Source organism: Schistocerca serialis, chromosome 5 (assembly GCF_023864345.2).
Source record: "Schistocerca serialis cubense isolate TAMUIC-IGC-003099 chromosome 5, iqSchSeri2.2, whole genome shotgun sequence".
Taxonomy (NCBI): domain Eukaryota; kingdom Metazoa; phylum Arthropoda; class Insecta; order Orthoptera; family Acrididae; genus Schistocerca; species Schistocerca serialis.
Window position 1 is genome coordinate 653291162 of NC_064642.1, and position 19132 is coordinate 653310293.

Here is a 19132-nt window from a genome sequence, read left to right on the forward strand (position 1 = left end):
GTGGGTCAGTGTTGAGATGATAAAGAATGGCAGAGACAGTATAGTCAATTCTACTCTACAATTAAAGAAAAATAATTTTTAAATAAAGATGTTTCACCTTCCCAGTTATTTCAGTTCAAGTAAAAATATATAAAGAAGTTTCGCCTCACTGGAATCTTCTGATTTTCTTGTAGCTGCAATAATTAGTGCATGATTAGAAATTAGTTACTGTTTACAGCTAGCGCGTAATTGTATAGAGAACTTCCTTTGTAGTTGTAGTTTTTTATTGTTGTACAGTATTGTAATGAGCAAAGCAGTTGTGGCACGGGGTTGGGGGGGGGGGGGGGGGGGGTGGATATGCACCAAGTATTTCGTAGTTGCGTTTGCAATTAATTAGATATTGGTTATTTTTAGTGCTATTTTAGTGAGTCTTCTTTTTTTTTTTTGCTTCTCAAATTGTGTTTTTTTTCTGTGTTATCATATGAAACAGTGTATAAACATTGACTGTGAAAAGCTTAACACTAGGTTTCAAAGCAAATTGAGAAATGACACTGAAGACGAGCGTAGCGCGTTAGCATCACCTAGTAATGAATTAACAAATTTTCAACACAATAATTTCGTAATTGTGCATAGGGACGTAGACCAGGCAATAAATAACGGTGTAGATAGTGAAAAAATCAGTGAACACTGAAGTATTGTCGATCAGTCGGTCGGTAACAGTTCGCCTCGGGAATGCCAAATAACATAACCAAATCTTGCAAATACCGTGGATTCAGGTTTTGTGTCATCAACCTTTTCTCAATTAAGTAAAGAATCACTCTCTGCTTTTCAAAATGTCAAATGTTGAGGGTGCAAATGCACTACTGAAAAGCACAAGGTAACATGTTTCAGGCACTGATGCATTATTATTGCAATTAATGCAACAAATGAAAAAAACACAGCAACAAATGAAACAAAGACAGCAACAAATGGAACGAACACAGCAACAGCTTTAAAAGTTAGACACAATGGAACAAAATCTTCTAAAGCTAGACACAATGGAACAAAACCTTCAAAAGTTAGACACAATGGAACAAAATCAGGAACGAACACAGCAACAGCTTCGAAAGTTAGACACAACGCTTGAACAAACACGTGAACATTTAACTGATGAGTTACTTAAAATTGAATCTAGATGTCAAGAAGTTTGTAAAGATGTACAAACACAAATTTCTGAGCATTTTCAGCCTATTTTTTGGCGACATGGAAACGCATTACAGAATCATGAAGCAGCCATAAAAGAACTGCACACTATTGTGCACGAAAATCACAACACCTTGCAAGCTGAAATAAGTTTAGAGAAAGAAGGAAAGTCAATTGCTTTGAAATTTGAAGATTGGCTTTCTTACCACGAGGAGGACATTAATCGGTTTTACCTCTTGTTAGATAACAGTTTGGAACTTTCGACGGAATTTGATAACATTCATCACTTTGAAAGTACTGACAGGGATGATATTGATGACGTATTAGGTACTAACGATTTAATTCAGAATAAAATTCAAACAACTGAGAACTGTAATGATACTGACAGACAGGACCTTTTTGACATTTTACAAGCCTATCCAACGGTTTTTACTGCAAAAACCGGAACAATTAAAGAATTACAATACCAATTTCGCCTATTCGTGAGCATACTAAATTTGGCGTCAGACCTTACGTAAACCCGGTACATTATAGGGACCGTATTAGAACGGAAATGCAATCTATGCTTGACGAGGGCAGTATTGAACCAGCGGCAAGCTCATACAATAATCCATTACAAGTTGTTGAGAAGAAAAGCGGATCGATCAGGCTTGTCTTATATTCGAGACAAATAAGTACCATAATAATTCCTGAAACTGACAGACCTTAAATGTTGGAAGAACTTCTTCAGAATTTTAATGGCGAAAAGGTGTTTTCTATTGATCTCAGATCAAGCTTTTATCAAATTGAACTTCGTCCAGAATGTAAAAAATATGCGGCTTTTCATTGTTTCGGCGTTTGTTACCAATTTCGGAAACTTTCTTTTGGTTTGAACATATCTTCAGCAGTCATTCATGGCATAAATTTCACATTACCTGAGCTCTTAAAACGTCACATCACCTCATACGTGGACGATATTTTAATACCAGTAGCATCTTGGAAACAACACAATCGCAACCTCCACAGTGTGTTACGTATTTTTGCAAAATCTGGAATTACAGTTAACTTGGAAAAATCTGAATTCGGTAGGACGAAGGTGAAGTTTTTGGGACACATTATTTGTTCTGAAGACATGCAGATGGATCCTGAAAAATTAGAAGCAATTAGAGCTATTCCAGTTCCATCCACAAAAAAAAAATAAGTTCGCAGTTTTCAAGGTCTCGTGAATTTTTGCCATCGTTTTCTGAATATGTAAATTCTAGTAACGCCAAAACTTTGTTCTCTCACTAACAAAATCACTATGGGGGACGAACAGGCACAGTTGGAGTATGATTCCTTGAATAGAAGCGCTACTTAACACGCCAATCATAGCTCACCCAGATTTGTGACAAGATTTCTGCCTTAGCACGGATTCTTCCGAAGTTGGCCTTGGTGCCCAAATCTTTCAAAAAGCCATAGAAAATGATATTACCGTTCAGAAATCCATCGCTTTTGCTAGCCGCGTGCTAACAAAATCTGAAAAAAATTATTTCGTCCTGAATTAGTAGCTTTAGCTATCGTTTGGGCATTTGACAAATTTCGTTTCTTTCTTTCTGGCAAACATGTAAAAGTTTATAGTGAGCATCGTGCATTACAATTTCTTACGTCATAAAAATTAAATCATGACAGTTTGGAACGTTGGGCTTTATTCCTGCAAGAATTCCATTTCACAATAGTCTACATTCCTGGCAAGGAAAGCGTTGTTGCCTTCGCACTTTCACGTGAACCGGCTGCCATTGAGAAAAGCAACACAGAAGCTAACCTTGAGAAAAATTTCAGTATTCTTTACATTCAAAAAGTAGCCTTTGAAAACTTCATCAGTGCATCTTTAAAGGACATTGCTTATGAACAAGACAAGGATCCGATTTTGAAAGATATCAAAAGTAAATGGCACGAAAAGACACACATGCAGATTTGTCATTATTATCTGGTTAGAAACAACACACTCTTCTAACGTTCCACTGTTGATGACAAGTATGGGTACTACGTATTCCGGACGATTTTGTTAATAAGCTCATCTGGTACACTCATTTCAGCTACGCAGATCCTTGTCCACGAAAATGTTATCATATTCTTCGGACGACTTGTTAGGAGAGACTTTTCTATTTGTAAACTTTATCGAACAGCTAAACCATCTATCATCTCACATTGTGCTCCATTGTTTCCTTTCATTCCTACAAGATTAAAAGATTAAATTCACATGGATGGGATTCACAGTCATACAATATTTCTTGAAAGACATCATAGCCGCCGTTGACAGTATGAAATATTTATTATTACGATTGCAATTTCGCCCTTAGGGCCATTTTCAAGTAGCACTGCAAAATTTACCTAAACACAAAAAATACAAGAATGAAACACAGGGTGTACATAAGTAATTAAACAAACCTTTCATTAAGATAGTAGCGTAATTATAAAAATGGAAGAGAAATGTACATAACTTACATTCTGTTAGAATATAAGAATATCTGACATGAGTACATGTTGTCGTCAAAATGTACCCTTTTGAATGCGTGAGTTCCACAAGATCCGATGAGTACGACACTTACTACTTGGTAAAATGTTGTTAAATATGTGCTGAACTGTCAATGTCACCATCGTTCTAATAATCTACCAGAAATAAAGCTCAGGTGCACTGACAACATGTTGTAATATTAGTAATTTTCGCCTCACCAACATTAATATACGCTCAATAGTAAACGCCTGATGGCCTAAAGTTATCGAACAATTGTAAAGTAAAAGAAATGAACCATCGCATAGCAGCGACAGAATCTATTATTTTTTATCTTTGCCGTTCTTGCGCGGTGCCAGTAAATCTCTATGTACATGTATCAATTAATGGTATATAAAAGAATTCTGTTGTTTTCAAGACAGATGAGGCTTTTGGCGCCTCACCTTTTACTGTTTGTATTCCATGAGAGGCGGACGCGGACTTGCTGCGTTCCGCAACTGTATTTTATATTCTATGTGTAAATATTGAGTGAAAATGCTAAATGTTATTTCTTTTTCAATCAGAAAGCATGTAGTTTCTGGTAACTGATTACGAACAGACAGCATCAAGAGGACATTTTGACTGTTATGTATAAAGTATTTAACCACTATGGTCATCTATTGTAATTTAATATGAAAAGGTACATAGCATTAAAAAAAACGTGTGTTAAAGATAAGTGTGCTTATTTTCGTAAATTAACCTTGATGATTCCATTTCCTTATTTAACTGAATGATAATTATTTTTGCGTTACTTCATCATCAGAAATTACGATCACGCTGATGGGCCGAACGCAGCATGAGGCAGAAGGAACATTATCGTTTTCCTATTATTTCTGAACCAACTTTTTCGTGTAGTGTTGCATTTATTTTAAAGTCTATAAATCTTCTGGTCCCTTAGTGTTGATCCGGGTATGACTACATCGCGACTATAAAAATGCACAGAAATGATAATGTTTCTTCCGAGCGATCTCAAATATATATATCAATATGCTGCTCTTATTCAGGTATTTAATGGTCAACGTATGTTATTATAATAGCGTAATAAATCCCTGATTCTGTTGCCAAGTGGCCCACCAAAAATATTCACTTTTTTGACATTAAAAAAAAAGTAACAATTCTTTTTATTTTCGTCCCCCAAGAGCAACGCTACAATGTGGAGCTAAGTCTGTTGACGCGAAAACACATTTACTAAAGATACTGCCTGTGCACGTAGTAAAGATAGTGCACACCATGGATACAACTTATAAGCTTTATATCGTAAAATCTTTTCATCTGTCGACATCATACAGCTTTCTAAATAGTGCTATGATTACAGGGGGCAGTACGATAGAATGGGAATATTTATTTATAACATAATAGAGGATAATACATGTGTTATCTGTTAATAAGCTCTCACATTGACTTAAGTTCTCGTAAATGAGATGAAGCAAGAGCTCTAACATATAATACTTTGTGTTCGTATACATTTTACGAATATGAAGGGCGCAAAACGTTCGCCAGCAATCCAATTCCCCGTGCAGCACCACAAATCGGGACAAAACTTCACAATGCCTGCGCACAAATACAGGATGCCTCCGTCAACGGGGCTCTATTATAGCAAACAAGGCTAAGTAAATATGTATACTATTCCATCGAAATATTGCTTAAAAAGTTTTCAATAAGTGTCCAAAATAACTGTACAGTTCTGTGCATCGCTGTTGAGGTAGATTGATACAACACGTAACATTCATCGGAAACGATAAAATGTCGAGGCTACATTTCCTTTATAAAGTTTGCTAAAATAAAATACACTGGAGTATGCTGTTTCTCCCACGTTATAGTCCATAAACTTTTCTTTACAGTAACATACGCCGGGAATAATGATAAAATTTGTTACTTATGATTTAAGACAAAACTGGTCAGACCCATCACATAAAATTTGGTGATCCTAAAAAACATAAAACAAGAGAATAGATACATAGCAAGTGGTTGCGGATGTGACAGTTCACAGCTACTAATATAATCTTGAAGTATCCACGTATTTTATTATAAAACCTCGTTTACACAGTTGTCTATACAAAATGTCAGGGTGGTAAACTCCCATCAGATGTCAAAGGTATTGCGCCCACAAGCCATTTTACAATCTGTCATTTGTACATAAAATGGACTGGAAATTATCTAAAAATCTTTTATTTTTTAAATCGGTTTCATCATTTAGTAGGTCACTAGGACGATTTTTAACACAGTTGTAAATCTCTATTACTTCTAGACTATTCATGATTTTACTTTTAGGCACGGTATGCAGTATTTTAAGGGATGAATGTATGTTGTTGACCACATGTTTATTCTCAATTAGGTCTCTGCTAAAGGTAGAAGTATTGCTCTCTGTCTGCCTGATGTGTTCTTTAAACCTGTCGTTAAATGCCCGTCCAGTTTGTCCAATATAAAGTTTTGTGCATGGGCCACATTCTATTCTGTAAACGTCTGACCTTGGGACCTCGTTTGTTCTACTTGATCCACGCCTGTTTTTTTTTTTTTTTTTACTTAATGTATTATCTGTGTGAAAGCTGATCCCTACGTTGGTTTTCCTAAGCACCTGTGCAATTTCATCTGATACTGCTCCTAAATATGATAAGTTGGAAAAATTAGTTATTTTATAGTTAACATTATCTCTTTGAGGTATGATTTTATCCATTATACTTGTCCTGCCTTTTCTAACTTTCCGTTCAAATAATTCTGTGACCATTTCTGCTCTGAACCATTGTTAATCGGTACTTCCTGCGCTATATCTAGGTCCTTGTTTATTTCGTCATCGTCTAGAGGAAGGTTACTTAACCTATGAATAATAGAGTTAAAATATTCTCGCTTATGGCACACTAGGTGCAAGAATCATTACTTAGTATGCAGTCTGCGGTGGTTGGCTTACGGAAAATTCCAAATGTATGCCTGCTATTAATATTTGAAATTTCTTTCATAAATCTTATATTTGGATGCAAGCTATTAATTTGGTCAGCTCTGCTGTTTGGTCACGCATGATTTGGAATCGTGAAGTCAAGCCTGTTTTTATATTTCATTCTACTCACCACATTGTAACCCTTCTCAACGGATTATGAAAGAAATAAATAAGCTTTGCAGACTTTATTGTCACGGGAAGCATCAGTATTGGGATACATTCTTACACTTATTTCAAAACGTACTGAATGAAATGCCTCATGACACGACTGCTTTACCATCTATTCTTGTACTGAAGAATGAGGAACCACGGAACAGAATCAGAGAGATTGTACCCTTTCCGAATACACGTAATCTTCGTCATAAAGACATAATTGATTTGGCTATTAAACATATAAATTCTGCTGGAGACAAAAGGAGAAGACTACATGGTAAGACAAATGCAAAGAAATTACATATTGTTCAGAAAGCTCTCATTGAAGTCCATTCATTGTCACATAAGAAGAAACATTTTAGTCACAAATTCTTTCTGATTTACAATGGACCTTATAGGAGCCGACGTATACCACATGATAATCGCGTTGAAGTTCAAACTCTGCGTACTAAGAAAAGTACAGGATTGCATCACATTTCTCATGTAAAACCGTTTATTGAGAAATAATTTGCTTTCTGACCTAGTAGTTACTATAAAATTTTTTACTTCAGGTTACTATTAGGCTTTGTCACATTTCGCATGCAGCGATGTTTTGATGTCAACCATCCAGTCAACAATCTATGGAATTTATTAAGACAGTAATTTTACGAGCTCACTTTTATAGGGAACAGACGACACAGTGTTATTGTGTATACAAGTTTGCTTGTTGGTTGCCGCATTACGTAACGACTATAAGGCTTAAATTCTTATAACATATACTGATAATACTGCAACATTTTGGTTTACTTGTACAGACATTTTTGAATTAAAGTACTTTCAGAGAGGTTGTAGATGATGCAGTATTTGGTTTGTTTAACAGCTGCACAATTGTACTGCGATGCTACTAACAAGTGACACAATCTAAATTATTACTTGTACGCTGTATCTGTTTATGACTGCACAGTTTTTTATGTACTTCTGGAAAGTAAAATATGTTTTGGTAATGACTTTTGTTGCGTAGCTACAATGAGGCTGCTTTTTTCGTAACACAACAAAACGTTACAGTACAGTACTTTCAAGTCACAGCAATGAGTGTAATACATCTATAAGCATAGCAGTTTTACTTTTGCATATGACAAGGTAAATACGTACATTGACTTTTGGAGAACTTTGCTTATGGACGACAATAACTATGAGACTTGGCAGATTTTTACCTCTAGCCAATGACAGAAATTATCTTACAGCAAGAAGCACAGTTTAAAGCTACGGTTTGTACTTGGAACATTTTTAAGAAATATTTTTGAATTGCAGTGATACAGAGGAGGTTTTCGGCGATACATTTCATTCTGCAGTTTTAATCTATGACATATGAGGTATAATTACATTAGCCGTCATTGGGGTATGCCTACGTTGTGTACCATGCTATGGCAAACGCAAGGGGCCCTAGCTGGTATGGTATTTGCGTATACAGTTTTACTCAACGGTACCGTATTTATCTAACACAAAATTACACAGATACCTGGTCTTGTAACTGACAGGAATAAACTTTTTTTATGTGGGTGACACAGGTCTACGTAATTACACAGTTGGATTAGTTTGCATTTATGAAATTCTACCTTGTGTGCATTTTGGTAACTGTTCATAAATTTTCTGGACCATTGCGATACTGTGAGAGATTTGAGTGATGTATTTTTTATTGGATCATGATTTTCGAAGTACGTTTGAGGTAGATGACACTACTGAAACGAGCAGAGAATTTTTTAAATGATTTTTGGACTATTGGATGATTCTATGATGATTTTGAGATTTTATTGATGTGTTATGATGATATTATTACGATAACGTTGTGTATTATATTGTTGAGATATGTTTATGATCAATAATTTGATGCTATATGAGGAATATGATTATGCTATGTGTTTATTATGATGAAGTATTATCGACATATATGTATATGAATAATGAGTAGGGGTTAGGGACTCTGGTTTGTGGAAAAGAATGTTGGAAACTAAGAATAGTACTTTCAGAGTTATGAGAAGTGAGCATATATGTGAATGTGAGGAACACAATGCTGACGGAAGTTTTTGGACACTGTTATTCATGAGATTTCGTTTCTATACACTTCCAATGTAAATTTACTACTCACGAAATTTTTTATTTGTATGAAACCGTCATTGTAGCTCAAACTGCTATCATGAATATTTTGGTAAAGAGTACATGTGACCTTGACATAATGCTCTGCTGCGACCAGCTACATGCTAGCCGCCTGAAAAAAAACCATTCTTGTGTCGCCTTACAAACGCAAAGCTTTAGAAAAGAGGGGCTGTTGACCTCGTCATTGACATTTCTTTGCAGAATGCACCGTAAACACTACACGCTATTACTTGGAAACATATGATTACACTTTGGAGTTTGTACTTTGTGCTGCTTACTGAAATGCTTATGAACTGACGTGTACACACCTGATTATGCCAAGTATCTCTCTACGAGAGTTGCGAGAATTTTTACTGGCTTATGAAATGCCACATGGCTATTGAATGATGTTTTTATGCTTTGATTTGTATATATTTGCTTATTTTATTTGACACCTATTTTCTAGCTGCACTGCCGCATTGCTTTTACAAAATAAAATTTAATACATCTCCTAATATATAGACTTTCTGTCAACAGATCTATTAAATAATTATTCTATGATCCACATTCTTATAAAAGGAGCACTAGGAAAGGAGTGAAGCATAACAAGGAGAAGGGACTAATAACAAGAATTGCGAACATAATTTTCTTTTGAAGAACTTGATCATTTTTGGTAGGATAAGTTGTTGTGGTGCACCACTTTAGCGATAGGATGTGACATAGACATTAAGATCTTAATAGACATTTCCCTTATCTGCATTGCTGTCTTTAATGCAATATTTTTTCTGGTTTGCTTTGTGATGTTTAAGTATAAGTTATTGCATTTGATGCTGCTATTTTTCAGGCATTGTCCTACTGAATTTTACTTTGTATTACTCTGATAAGCCAGTATTACCACTGATTTATTTTTCTTGTTTGCTGCATATTGCCTTATGTTAGTTGCAATGTTGCAGTTGCTTTGATAATTTGGATATGCTGCTGCTTGCTCTGATAATTTGCATTTTTTGACATTGTGGTTTGTGTTAATTGTTTTGTGCTGCTGCATTGCCTCGTTCTCTGATTTATATATCTGAGCTCAGTAGATTTAAGTTATTTTAAGAGGTGGTATGCTATATAATGAGTTATGATAAGTTGGGAAGAAACGCTTTTCGAAGCTATATGAAAAAGGTTTGGCAAAAGAGTACTGTAGAATGAGGAATAATTATTTTGAAAGAGGAAATGAATAGATGTAAATAGGTTATAGTGATAACAGGTTTAGTTGGATTTTCTTGGAAACAAATGATGAGGTAAGAAATATATGAAAGTATAAATACAGATGAATAGGACTTTTTTGTGGGAAGAAAGGTTGAAATAAGAAGAAAGATCTGTGGGAAAACGAAGTTTTGATAGGAAATGAAGTACCACAAGTACTGCAGTACTAAATGTTATAATGAAAACAGGACCTGTCCTTTCCTTTTATGTTATTCCGCTACATGTTTGTGTACCGTTGTGTGTCTGTGTTCTTCCTATCTCTGTGTGTTTACCTGATAAGATAAATTTGGTAGATTTCTTTTTCTTCCAATACTAAGATGCATTCACTATGATGAGGAATACTGTTATCCTCAAATCTACCCTTTTTTACTTTGAAAAATATTTGGACATTATTTATTCTGTTATGTTTTCTTTAATGCTCATGAGTCAAGTTAATGTTTCAAAGGATATTCTAATTTTTCATTTATTGACTTATGTCGCAATTTCTATAATATTGATATATACGTTTATTTCTATTCTTTTTGTAAAGCCAGTATTACTACTAATGTTATCAGTATTTTCATGTTCTTGACGGTAATGATGTTTTCTGTACCTTTGTAACTGTATTCTTATGCTGTAAAATTGTAAATTTTATAGACACCAGTTCTTCAAGTTAAGTATATAGTAGGGATTCATTTTACTGCACACATTTCTGTTGGTCATACTATATGTATAAAATGTCAGAGGTTATATGACTGTGTTAGTGCTTGTATGTGTGTTGATAATTGAACAAAGGACTGATTAACAGCTTTGCTTTTTCTAAGGGTATTGCAAAAAGTTTGTGATTGCGTAAGTGGTGGTTCTTGGACTTGCCATGTTGTCATCAAGACTCTTCAGTTGTGATTGTGCACCTGCACAGTCACAACGGATGGCTGCTGGCCAGCTCTACGAGGACTTTGGTGGCCCACTACTACTATAATCTCTACAAGGACTACAGTGAGTGTGCACCTTTGGTGGCCCATTACTGCCATAATTTCTAGAAGAAATGCCATGGGTCTATTCTGAGGAGACCTACCAATTCTACTAATATTGTTCAAGACTTCAACTGACTCTACTGTGGGTCTGCTCTGTTGTGGGCCATTACCAACCTTCATGTCAAGTGTCAGCACTGAATTCCGTTGAAAGTACTACATTACTTCTTCAAGACAGCATTGAGGCCCACTACGTACGTGTGCATTTTCTTTTACTGCTCAGACTTTGTGCATAAAACTGTCATAGACTACTTTTCTGATGAATGATTAGGTCTGTCTTTAAGGACTGTGAGGGGAATTCTTTTATTTATTGACCAACAGTATATTACTAACTGTGTGCATCTGATAGATCGGTTATTGTTAATATGAAAAAATTTTTAACAAATTAATCTTGGCCACTGCCCAAACTATCTTGTAAAATTTTTTTAAGAGGAGCAGGAAGGACTATGTAAGTAGGCTGTAAATGTGTTTCTAAGTTGGCAGCGCTATGCAGCGCTCTGCATTATTGACTCTTGACACCGCTGTGTGCACTCTGTAACAGACGTTGTGGCTGATCGGACTCGTTGTTAGAGGTGAACAGCCAGGAGTGATGGAAGTTGGGAGTGAGTAGCCAGCGGTGATGGAGGTTAGAGGTTAGAAGTGATAGCGCGAGCGGACGATCTGGACGTGTGTCCTTCGTGGAAATGTAATTTGTCGATGGTTATATAATTTTTGGAACTGGATGTCATGGACGATTATATAATTTCTGAACTGGTTGTCACATAATTAAGGTAAATGTATTGTTTGCTCTGCAATAAAATCTTTCCTTTGTTAACCGCGTGTGTATTAGTAGTTAGAACCTTCAGTAGTTAGAATCTTTTATTTAGCTGGCAGTAGTGGTACTTGTGTCATTGCTGTAGATCGTGTAATGAAGATTCTCTTTGAGGTAAGTGACTTATGAAATGTGTTGGTTATTGTTAGGATTTCTACTAGTTCAGGGCCATTCTTTTGTATTAATTATTTGAAGTCAGGTTATCATTCCTGAGCACTCAGATCGCGTTGGGCTATGATATTGTGGATCAGTGTTGAGATGATAAAGAATAGCAAAGACAGTATAGTCAATTTTACTCAGAAATTTAAGAAAAATTATTTTTTAAATAAAGAAATTTCACCTTCCCAGTTATTACAGATTAAGTAAAAATATATAAATAATTGTGAGTGGGAAGCATAACACTACAGAGGACGACTTGCGTGGGCGAACTGGTGTTGAAGCAATTTGTCCCACTGTGCGTCACAGAGTCCTGAAGCAAATAACACTGATGCCAACACGGTGGAAGTGGACACAACTCTATCAGACAACCGGTAATTAAAAACTTCGGAATTAATTGACCCCAAAGATATGTCGGAGGAACGAATCGTGCAACCTACACATAAAGAGGAATGAAAAGAATTGTGTTAGTTTAACTGCCGCGTTTACAACAGGGGGCAAAAAGAAAGTGCAAGAACTGCATTCTCGACTGTGATTATACTGTTTTAAAAAGACTGCTATCGACTTCAGACGTTCATTTTCTGTTTTAGTCAATTACACACGGCAGACACGAAAGAGATCTCAAAGACATCATTGGAAGTTAGTAACTTAGTACAACACAAAGTGTATCTAATATGCCCTACATGTTATTGTCAGTTTTGGTCAGTGTTTTCTGATATGTGAAAGTATGCCTTCCGATTGATCACTTACGTAGTTGTAAAAAAGTATCAGAAGAATAAAATGAAACAATTCAGACGACAGGGATGACAGGACAGGACGCATGTGATGAAGGCTGAGTTGTAAAAAACGAAAGCAACAAAATATTCCTACTGAACAATGCACCTGTCCACAAATGTGATTTGGCAGTGGGGAAACGGCAAAATGCGATGCAGAAACGTTTGAATAATTAGATTAAAAACAGCCGACCAGTTGCAATGGATAAAGTAATCTTTACCTAGGTTTCGACAGATTTAAATCTATCTTCTTCAGAAGGCGGCAGTATTACATTAATTTGGAATGATATGTCATTGTCGTTTTTACAAATATCTGCATAGATCCATCAGTCCAAAGTAAAATATAACCCTGAAAATAGGGTTTGTCATGTAAATAAAACCTAGGTAAAGATTACTTTATCCATTGCAACTGGTCGGCTGTTTTTAATCTTATTACGTGGAACCGTTGCTGTTGCGCAGCTATGTTTAAAATAAAAAAAAGTTTGAATAATTATCTTATTTGCTAAACTGACACTATTTAACTTCAGCCTGTTTTCACATCGACCTAAATTTGAGACAAGATAATATTTTGGGGTGGCTATGAGCACTATGGGACTTAATATCTGAGGTCATCAGTCCCCCAGAACTTAGAACTACTTAAACCTAACTAACTCAAGGGCATCACACACATCCATGCCGGAGGCAGGATTCGAACCTGCGACCGTAGCGGTCGCGCGGTTCCAGACAATATTTTTGGCCTGAGCCATGCGTGGGTCGTGTTCATCCCGATTATTGTTTGTCATCTTCTCTTATGTTACTGCGGCCTCGTTTTATTATTTTATTTACTGGTGTCACTAACTTCCTACCTTACCTGCCCGTGAGTGGCAGGAGCAGCGCTTATAGATAAGTGCACTGCCGTACTATCTATGGAGCGACCAATAGTATTTCCGGGTGGTCGTGCGTCGGAAGTTCAGTTGCGGACAGACCAGCACTGGAGTCAGTCGGGGGACGGACCAGCAATCACGCACGGAGCAACGGTCGGGGACAAAGGAGAGTCGGGCACGGAGCAGCAGTCCGGACGCAGCGGTCGGGGACGGAGCGCCAGTGAGGTGCCGACCTCGCCTTCCGCTGGCAACACATATGAAATGTCCGACGGAAGGAGATTGGAGCGGGACGACCGTTGGTTGGTCGTCTCATCGGGCGACGTGTATTCAGTCTTTTGTCCATTTGTGGGGTTCGTCAGTTGTTCACCTTGCCGAACGTGGGTCGGTTCCTTCCTTGTTCGTGGCCAATGGGCAAGAGTTACCTCTGCAGCGTTGGGTTCGACCCAGTGTGCTCGGGTCGCCGTGTCTCCCAATCGCGAGCGGACATCGAGCTGAGTCGGGTTGGAGCTGTAGTCAGCTTCGGACAGCCAAGACTCTCCCGACCGTTGCCGACACACGTAACTTCAGTGGGAACGACGTAGGTTGGTCGTTCGGTCGGTGGTCTCATCGGAAGACGTGTATTTGTTCGCCGACTGCTTGTGGAAACTGTCTGTGTGTCTAATTGATTCGTCCTTATTGTTAATCAGTGACTGCTTTTACGATTGTTCGAGTTCCTGCGCAATTGTGTGTACGTGTAACCGTGTCTAGCTTCTGTGATTTCCACTGAGCAGATCAATGCTGTCTGCGTACTGGAGTAATCAGTCGGTAGGTTGAAACAGAGCAGCAAGTGTGTCGGGTGGAAGGGATTTGATTAGGCTGTTGGTTGGTTCTTCAGCCGTTCCTAGGTCGTGTTGCCACCTGATTGTTTAGTGTTATGCTTGGCTCCCTGACTCACCTAAGCTGTGCTTAGAGTTTCCTCCCCAGGCTGATCCTTGGAACACTTCTGAGTACCACTGTTTGTTGTTTGTGATTGTCATTTTATTTGGTTGCAGGTACTGTGGCAGGCCTTCAGCCGTGTATTAATATTGTCTGTTTTATGTTTAGTATATGGCTTTCAGTCGAACTTCATGTCAACTATTATAAGATTAGGCCCTCAGTAGTGTTTCATTTGAAATTCTTGTTGCTGTGTATTTAGGCCTTCAGCCGCGTTTGTTTCAGAATCTGCGGCTTTAATTTGGAAATCCTTGTCTGTAAGGTTTCACTTTAATTATCCTGAATTCTTGAAACGGCCTTCAGCCGTGTTCTGTAAACGAATCTTAATGTGGTCTTTAATTATTCTTGAGTAATTGTTTGGGCCTTCAGCCGACAAGATAATTCAAGTTTTCTTAAGACGTTTTTGTTGTACCGCGTAAAAGCTTATATTTAAAGCCTCTATTTTATTATGTAAATTTTTTATTAGGTTTTCACCCTAAGAATTTATTTCAATTTTCCGTAATATGGCCTTTAGCTGGAATTTGTAAATGCCTGGCATTTAAAGAATTTCCTTAGCTGATCTGAGATATTATTTCGGCCTTTATCCGAGAAGATATTGCAATTTTTCTTAAGTAGGGCTTCAGTCTTTACTCTAAATCGTGGTGTTTTAAAAGGAATCACTTTAACATATTATGAAGAAATTACTTGGGCCCTCAGCTGTTAATTGATCTTTGTTGTTTTAAAGAGAAAACTGTGCATTGGTTCGAGCAATAAAGTTGTGTGTGTTCTTGTATAACTAACTGCAATTGGCCTTGGTCCCTTTCCACAACCTGATTCGCTCTGTCCTGCGAAATCAGGATTTCAGGGCTCAATAAAGACATTATATCAAACACAGATCTTCGCAAATCTCACTACTTACCAGAATTAGTTGGAGAAAGTACATAGAGTTAAATGTTCTCAGTGTCAAAAAGTAATAAGTACATTTTACTTAACGGAGTAATCTTTCATTGTTTAACCAAAAATTTCCCTGTTGATCTAGCACTCACTGTAAAGTGGTTCCAAGCGTTTTGCGTAGAAATGTTTGAGAATCTGGAAGATGCATTAGGTCTTGGTTGTAAGTTGAAGTGAAAGGTCATTAAGCGACACGCTAGGATAGGATTAATGAGTTTACAAAATCGGATATCATTAACATCTTGTCTGAGGCCAGTCAACAGATTTTCCGTAGTGTTTAATCGAAAAGATCTAAATCGAACATCTTGAGGTTCAAGTTTTCGTGTAATGATTCCGCATAAGATTGTCTGTCGTGTTCTTAAATCGCTTAAGGTGCAGTCTTTTAACGAGACCGTAACTGAATTTCCTACACGAATAACGTAATAATTTCAGCGTCAGAGAGTAGTTGTAAGGAGTTTATGCTCAGGTTGACATTAGTGATGGTACCATTATTTCCGACACCACTTTCCCTCCTCTCGTTATTAAAGCAATTGCTTGTGCCTCAGACTCTTACGTTGCGTACACTGGAATTTTGGAAAAGCGTGAATTTCATTTAATGTATCGTTTTCAGATGAAAATGCTACTAATCGATATTCGGTGTGTTATTACTGTATACAGAATAATGCCTTCGGAGTGCATAAGCGCTCATGTCCAGGTTTTATTATTCCACGCGTCGAAGTTTATTAATTCAACTCCGTTTTACGTCCCTGGCAATATACGAGAATATTTGAGCCTATGTTCACATGTTACGTATTGTTCTACGTAAAATTATTAACCTGTTGCAATCGAAATTTTTATCAATTATTTATGAAACGAATTAAGCTGTTCACAATTTGAATATACTAGGTGAACATCAATAAAACCGGCAAACTGCAGGGGCAGATTCCTGACTGGGAATGGAGGAAGAAAGATTCTACGAATATTTCTCCGGAAATGCATCGTTGCCACGGTAGATGACACTGGAGTACGACAGTTCCTCTGACCACGTGCCGTTTGTTCATTGTGTGTTGCAGCGTTCTGTAAACAGTAGAATGGTCGGTGTTCATGTCGGGAACAAGCCGAGATGGTGTTCGTGTGCGGCCAAGCAGAAGGAAACGGTCGAGAGGCAGCACGGATGTACCAAAACAGGTACCCTCACAGACACCACCCACGACACACATTTCAAGCCCTTACTGGACGTCTATGTGATCGTAGATTCATTCAGACAGACGGACGTGCAGGGAGGTGGCGGGCTGGGAGTACACCATATTTGGAGGAGCGGGTTCTACAGGATAATGAGACTAACACAAGCACCCTTTCCGTTTGTTGGTTTTAGTAATGTTCGCCATGTACAAACGTTTTAAATAGAATGTATGTTTGAGAAATTTTAGGACGTTTACGATAAGAAAAAAATACCTCAGAATTGTTACAAGTCTCCAGATACAAGAACTTTAAACATTTAACGCATATTCAACTAACTGTCATAAGTTGAGGCAGTAACCTTGTGTACAGTAGTTTTGAGGTAGTATCCGGTATGATAGTCTAGCTTCATTCCATGTGATACTGCAGTCATACATCACCTGAAAGGATTACACACGAACATGTTTAAAACAGCATTCGAGAGCTCAGATTAACAGAAAGTTGCTGACAACTTTGCCACTCCACGTAGTTTGTATGTTTGCTGATTAAAGTAAATATTACATCAAAATAGTAATATTAGAACAAATAAGCCCTCGGTCACAAATATTAAGTCAAAATTGACCAGGTTTCGACGCTACTATGAGCGTCGTCTTCAGAACTAAACTAATTGTTCTAAAACATATTAGGTATATAATACATTAATAAAATTAAAGTTTGTACTGACTAGAGAGATGCAGTACTTAAGTCACATTGTAAAAAAATCTAAGCCGGAAAGGCGACGTCATGAACATTGTATCTAAGACGGCGAGCCGCTAAGGGCTGCTCGTACTTGAGTGAACAAGGGTTGCAACAAGACAAAATAGTAATATTTCACATCAGATAATATAGGCAATAAAACGTTGGTTTAAACGGTATTAGCAAGCCATTGTGGCCGAGCGGTTCTAGGCGCTTCAGTCTGGAACCGCGTGACCGCTACAGTCGCAGGTTCCAATCCTGCCTCGGGCATGGATGTGTGTTATGTCCTTAGGTTAGTTAGGTTTAAGTAGTTCTACGTTCTATGGGGACTGATGACCTCAGAGCCAATTGTTCCATAAAAGTTACTGACGCAAGTTGTTCGATCTGTTAATGCTGAAAGAGACACAGTTCGGAACTGATTTCTTCTATCTGAATTATTCTTAATAGCTGCGTATAATCCGAGTTGTAGTCCTTGTCCCTGCGCGCAAGAAAATGACATGTTGTTAATTTTGTTGAATTGAGAATTTGCATTTCCGTTTTCTGCTTTGAAATCCATTCTTCGTGGAAAGCGCTCAAACTCTATCTAGTCAGCCACTCAGGAAATAAATGTGTGAAAGTTTCCTTGGATATTACAGTAATCCAGCAGGATGACTATTCACTGTTTCGTCCCCCAGGATTTGTCGATGATATCTGAGGGCCCACTTCCTCTGTAAGGCATGTTCAACTGTTTACGTCAATATTTAGAATCAAGTCCTCTTTGCTTCTATTTTTGCAGTTGTTGTTGTTGTTGTTGTTGTTGTTGTTGTTGTTGTTGTGGTCTTCAGTCCTGAGACTGGTTTGATGCAGCTCTCCATGCTACTCTATCTTGTGCAAGCTTCTTCATCTCCCAGTACCTACTGCAACCTACATCCTTCCGAATCTGCTTAGTGTATTCATCTCTTGGTCTCCCTCTACGATTTTTACCCTCCACGCTGCCCTCCAATGCTAAATTTGTGATCACTTGATGCCTCAAAACATGTCCCACCAACCGATCCCTTCTTCTAGTCAAGTTGTGCCACAAACTTCTCTTCTCCCCAATCCTATTCAATACTTCCTCATTAATTACGTGATCTACCCACCTTATCTTCAGCATTCTTCTGCAGCACCACATTTCGAAAGCTTCTATACTCTTATTGTCCACACTAGTTATCGTCCATGTTTCACTTACATACGTGGCTACTCTCTATAAAAATACTTTCAGAAACGACTTCCTGACACTTAAATCTATACTCGATGTTAACAAATTTCTCTTCTTCAGAAACGATTTCCTTGCCATTGCCAGTCTACATTTTATATCCTCTCTACTTCGACCATCATCAGTTATTCTACTCCCTAAATAGCAAAACTCCTTTACCACTTTAAGAGTCTCATTTCCTAATCTGATTCCCTCAGCATCACCCGATTTAAATTGACTACATTCCATTATCCTCGTTTTGCTTTTGTTGATGTTCATCTTATATCCTCCTTTCAAGACACTGTCCATTCCGTCCAACTGCTCTTCCAAGTCTTTTGCTGTCTCTGACAGAATTACAATGTCATCGGCGAACCTCAAAGTTTTTACTTCTTC